The sequence below is a fragment of the Xiphophorus hellerii genome, unplaced genomic scaffold, assembly GCF_003331165.1.
Source record: "Xiphophorus hellerii strain 12219 unplaced genomic scaffold, Xiphophorus_hellerii-4.1 PGA_scaffold_38__1_contigs__length_26983, whole genome shotgun sequence".
Lineage (NCBI taxonomy): Eukaryota > Metazoa > Chordata > Actinopteri > Cyprinodontiformes > Poeciliidae > Xiphophorus > Xiphophorus hellerii.
In genome coordinates, this window is record NW_022587613.1 from 767 (window position 1) to 7103 (window position 6337).

At 38.9% G+C, this 6337-nt stretch overlaps 1 long non-coding RNA gene across 2 annotated transcripts; it reads left to right on the forward strand.

Annotated features, from left to right (window-relative positions):
* The first annotated feature begins 2721 nt into the window (after positions 1-2721).
* On the forward strand, positions 2722-4116 carry LOC116716399 (uncharacterized). 2 transcript variants are annotated; one of them, XR_004338456.1, is made up of 4 exons: positions 2722-2933; positions 3092-3153; positions 3234-3296; positions 3471-4116. It is a non-coding gene; the product is annotated as an uncharacterized LOC116716399 (long non-coding RNA). The 2 variants fall into 2 exon arrangements; XR_004338455.1 differs by having other exon boundaries at positions 3234-4116.
* Positions 4117-6337: the final 2221 nt, after the last annotated feature.

Here is a 6337-nt window from a genome sequence, read left to right on the forward strand (position 1 = left end):
TGTCCACGCCGCCCAGTCTGAACATTTAATGATTCAATTACATTGAATCACCTGTTCGAACAGCATGTGATGACCGCTGCGTCTGTTGGTTTTCTATTACTCTTCTATCAATTATTTGCCATGTGAAATATTACGCCTTAAATAGCGATGTTAGACTGCTTTATCTTTTAACACAGCTTCAACGGTAAATAAATAAATAAATAAATAAACGGATCTGGGTAAAGAATTGACCCAGAGGTGTGACCAAGTCACTGTGTTGCAAGTCTCAAGTAAGTCTTGTAAAGGAAAATGATTATTTGTTGGCGCTTAATACAGTTAATCTACGACATGTGTAACAGTTATATACAATACTCTTATTTGGAACAGGTCTCGTCTGAGATGCGGTAAGCAGACAGAGCAGGGCCCTTTGCCTCCCCCACACCAGAGCAATAAATTTGCATTCCAATGGAAGTGGGGACTACGGAGGTGTCTGTGAAATCTCATCTTAGGACGTTTGGCGCCAGGGATCTTCCGTATCAGGCAGCGATGGGCACGAAGTGGTCCGCCTTTGCTTAGATAAAAAAACAGACACCTTTGCTATAAATCAGGAAGTCACAACTTTCTTTGGGGGCCTGAGGGAGTTCTAATTGGTCGAAGAGCAGAACGCCTTCTTTGCATATATTAAATAGGGAAACGCCTCTTTGGTTAAAATTTCAGGGCAGCACCGGAGAGGGGCTGAGAGAGTTTTTTTCATCTTTTCTCCACGAGGGCGCCTTTGTCTGTCTTATATGTTTTGTGTTCGTCTGTCTTCCCTTGTGTGTTTTTTTTTCATGAGAAAATGCATATCTCTGTATCTCTGCAGCTTTGTTGTCGATTGCTTTGTATGAGATTAAACTCTGTGATCTGTGACGTCATTCTGTTTCGCCGTACTTTTGCAGCCGTGATGACATCCGCTCGCGACCCGGCTAACAGGAGGAAAAGGAGAGCCATGCTTTTTCCAAAATTTAAGCTAACATAATAACTTTCCTCTTTAACAGTCTCAAGTCTCTGTCCTCAAGTCCGAGTCAAGTCTCAAGTAAAGACAGGCAAAAGTCGAGTCAAGTCTCAAGTCAGGAACCTTTAATTTCAAGTCATTTCGAGTCGTTTTTATTTTATTTTTTTTTTATAATAATTTGCAATTATACATAAAATTCAAATATTAGACCATTTGTTCTTTTTAAAATACGTATTTGAGGTTCATTTGTGATCCTCTTATTCATCTGGTATTCTTCAAATCTGTCAGAAGTAAACAGATGTCAGAAAATAAATTACAGCCATTCATGAATTACATTTGACTTCAGTTTACTCCTTCTATTCATAAAAACATCAACACTACAACAATCATAGTTTTCAAAAAATGAAATAAGTATAAATGAAGTTATCACAAGTAAACTCAGGAAGGTCTGGTGCATTTATTTTTCTGCTTTTATTTCTAAGTATGTTAGTTTCAGTCCTCCGTAAATATGGGACAGATATTCTAAACACAAAATTTATTTGGGACAGTCACTGTATTTGGTCTTTTTTTTTTTTTCCCAGCAAAGCTATACTACTTGGAAATGGGTTCTGTGCCACATGTGACAGTCACGCCGGTCAGTGCATTAAGTCAAAAACAGTTGACTTAATGCACTGACTGCAGTAAACAATATATTGTCAATATAATTTCCCAACGTAGATGTCTTCAAATACACCAACCATCCTTAGATGATACTAGACCCGGCTCATCATCATGATGGGACAGAGAGACTCTGTTCCCTGTGTTCAGGTCCAGAATCTGCTTTCTGTTCCGGAGCCCCGCTCACTATCCACCGGCTTCCTGAGCTAACACGGTGCACATTATTTGTGGAGGCATTTGAAGGACCGGATTTATGGTAAATCATCACCAATTTAACCCGGAGTACACATGCTAACCCGAAGTTAGCTAAAGTCAACTATCTTACAGCAAAAGAAAAGTGCCACCTACCGATCTTTGTGAAGCTTCAAATGCCGGACAAAGTTGGACGTCGTGGCATCTCCATCCGATATTCTCTTCTTGCATGTTTTACAAGTTGCAGTTCGTTTTTTAGTCGAAAGTTCATAACCTACGTAGCCAAAAGAAATTACTCGCGGAAGCATATTCGAGCGGTTATTTCGTATTTCGTTCCCTGAGCTCTGTAGCTTTGCCGCGTTTTTTTAAACGTCCAAATCCTGTTAATTTGATTGGTTGTGCTGCAGCTACGTACACATACATACATAAGGAGAGAGGAAAACCATAGTGACGGTCTGCGCATATTGATACGGAATGAGTGAAATTAATTAATGACGCCACTTTATAATAATGTGTTTTAAATTTTAAGACTTTGAGTAAAAAATATCAAGTCTTTTCAAGTAAACAGCTTCAAGTCGAGTCAAGTCCCAAGTCAATGGCATGAAAGTCAAAGTCAAGTCCGAGTCTTTGAGCATTTTTTCAAGTCAAGTCTCAAGTCGTGATTTTAACGACTCGAGTCTGACTCGAGTCCAAGTCATGTGACTCGAGTCCCCACCTCTGATATACAGTATATATACTGCCTGGCCAAAAAAAAAGTCGCCACCAAAAAATGGTCACACTCTCTAATATTTTGTTGGACCGCCTTTAGCTTTGATTACAGCCCGCATTCGCTGTGGCATTGTTTCAATAAGCTTCTGCAGTGTCAAAGGTTTATTTCCATCCAGTGTTGCATTTGTAACCCACATAAAGTGGGTATGCCACTTTAAGAGAAGAGGTTAAGGAAGCTGGGTGGTCTGCCTGGCCAATGAGAAGTTTGGTTTCCAGAGCGTCTGGACCAATCAGGGTGCAGGCTGCCGTTGTGGATCCCGCCCTTCTCCCCCGGGTCTGCAGTACCGTTGGCTTTGCTCTAGAGATCCGACGCGGTGAGACTGCTGAGCGGGGCAGCGCCAGAGTATGTATCCCGACAGTTAAAAGTATTTTTTACGTGCTGTATTAACTGTATTGTGGATAAACTCTTTTGTAAATAGATTTTATGTTGATTGTCCAGCTTTTGTGCTGGAAATTATTTATTAAATGAATACAAACTGAACTTCAGTTTTTTACCGTTAGAGCCGTTAGGAATCGTTGGCTCTTTCTGGCAGTTATTTCAGCTTGTTCTTCGTAGATAAAAGGTAAAATTTAGGCTTTAACATAATTTTATTTTATTAAGTTTATATTATTTAGATCAAATATGCCTTGTTACATCGTTTAGTGCCCCACGCATCCGGATTGAGACCCACTATACGGTTGTCTGAAGTGTGTCGCACTGAGATCGGTGAGCATATTCGGAGCCTTTTATTTGTGTTTTTGTCGTTTGTTACATTGTTGTTAAAAAAATATCCGTTGTTTTAGTAACTAGGTAATGTTTTGTTACTGTGTTGGAAAGAAGGATTAAAGCTAGAACGGCTTGGTAAAGTCCTGTATTTCTGCTGGTCCTGTCTGTTGACAGGTCAGGTTTTTTTTTATACTGGATCATTCCTGAAGTGGATCCCTCCTTTGATATTGATGGCGAGCCTTCCCACCTGGACCTAAAGAGAGAACCAGATTTCGTCTATCCCATTTGGAGTCATGCTGCACCCTGCGGTGTGGTAGGAGAGCAACATACATCTTCACACACGGTTATGTGTGAAACCTACAACTGACATTCTCCATTATTATTGTTTTTTATTTATTGATTTTTGGACAATACTGTTTGGATTGTTTTATTTCGGACATTGTGACGCACAGCTGTGGTGGAAATTCTCCTGTGAATGAAGTTGAATCAAACCAAATTGGGATTAATTTGATTAATCTGCTGACTAATACAATTTGGAGTGCAGATTACCAGGGTGCACCCGAATTATTTGAAATTAAGAATTAGCACTTGGCCAAGTATTATTGTTATTTCTTTTTTTTTTTCATTTTATTGTGTGTAATTTTATTTTCATAATTGTGTGTTTTGTGCAACTGTTAATTGTGTGTTTTCTGTCACTAAAACCAGTTCTTTAAATACACCCAACTGCCCTTGTGTGTCATTTAAACACTCCACTGTGCTCCGATAGCCGAACCTATTGGCCCATTTATCCAAAATATATGTAATACCCTTCTCTACTGTGTTACACATTAATCTTTCACCAAGATCTTGTATTGATGATGGGAGAGTCTGACCACTGCGCAAAGCCTTCTCCAGCACATCCCAAAGATTCTCAATGGGGTTAAGGTCTGGACTCTGTGGTGGCCAATCCATGTGTGAAAAAGATGTCTCATGCTCCCTGAACCACTCTGTCACAATGTGAGCCCGATGAATCCTGGCATTGTCATCTTGGAATATGCCCGTTCCATTTGGGAAGACAAAATCCATTGATGGAATAACCTGGTCATTCAGTATATTCAGGTAGTCAGCTGACCTCATTCTTTGGGCACACAATGTTGCTGAACCTAGACCTGACCAACTGCAGCAACCCCAGATCATAGCACTGCCCCCACAGGCTTGTACAGTAGGCACTAGGCATGATGGGTGCATCACTTTCACCTGCCTCTCTTCTTACCCTGATGCGCCCATCACTCTGGAACAGGGTAAATCTGGACTCATCAGACCACATGACCCTCTTCCATTCCTCCAGAGTCCAATCTTTATGCTCCCTTGCAAACTGAAGCCTTTTTTTCTGGTTAGCCTTACTGATTAGAGGTTTTCTTACGGCTACACAGCTGTTCAATCCCAACCCCTTGAGTTCCCTTTGCATTGTGCGTGTGGAAATGCTTTTGCGTTCACAATTAAACATACTCCTGAGTTCTGCTGTTGTTTTTCTTCGATTTGATTTGACCAAACGTTTAAGTAATCGCCGATCACGATCATTCAGGATTTTTTCCGACCACATTTCTTCCTGGAAGACGATGGTTCCCCTCCATCCTTCCAGTTTTTAATGATGCGTTGGACAGTTCTTAACCCAATTCTAGTAGTTTCTGCAATCTCCTTAAATGTTTTCTCTGCTTGATGCATGCCAATGATTTGACCCTTCTTAAACAGACTAACGTCTTTTCCACGACCACAGGATGTGTCTTTTGACATGGTTGTTTAAGAAATGAGGAGTTACTCATTGCATCAGCTGGGGTTAAATAACTTGTTGCCAGCTGAAAGATAATCGCCTATGCAGTACTTATCCAATAGGAGGCTTGTACCTATTTGCTTAGTTAAATCCAGGTGGCGACTTTTTTTTTGGCCAGGCAGTGTATATATATATATACATACTGTATATAATGACATTATATATATATATATTTCAATCTGGAGAGACTCAGACGGAGATGAGAAGACAATTAGAAGAGTTTATTGACAAACAGAATTTAAAGTCTTTGGCGCTCGGGCCCCGGCTGGGGATAACGGTTATCGCAGCGTTAGCGATAGGCTTCAGATGAGCATCCCCGATGCTGTTAGGAACGTCATCTCCCGGGGCCCGGCACTGGTGGTGAAGGTTGAAGAAGGGTGCGGGCCTCGGGACCGGGCGAATGGAGGACAAGGGGTGGTGGTGGGTTGAGCTCGGCTGGAGAGCGAAGGACACCACGGATGAAGGTCCTTATCAGCTGGGACTTGGTCGGTGATTGGACGTGACGTGGCTTGGTCCGGCGTTGATAGGTCGACGATTGTGGGCAGGTCGCTTCAATTAACGGGTCCCGGTGGGGATAAAAGAGTCTTCCAGTTTGAATTTGCGCCTAGGCTTCATAACTTAATATTATAAGGTGTGAGGCCTTTTCATTTTAATTGTCATAATTAAAGGCCTCACACTTTTAATTATGACATTAAAAGTGTCATAATAATGACAATTTTAATGTCATTATGTACAGTATATATATATATATATTATATATATATATATATATATATATATATATATATATATATATATATATATATATATATATATATATATATATTATATTATTATATATTATTATATATATATTATATTTATATTAATATTAAGTTAATATATTAAGGTGTGAGGCCTTTTAATTTTAATTGTCATAATTAAAGGCCTCAAACTTTTAATTATGACATTAAAAGTGTCATAATAATGACAATTTTAATGTCATTATATATACAGTATATATATACATACATACTGTATATAATGACATTAATTATATATTATATATATATTATATATATATATATATTATATATAATATATATATATATAAGGTGTGAGGCCTTTTAATTTTAATTGTCATAATTAAAATGCCTCACACTATTAAATATGACATTAAAAGTGTCGTAATAATGACACTTTTAATGTCATTATATATATATACAGTATATATATATATACATACATACTG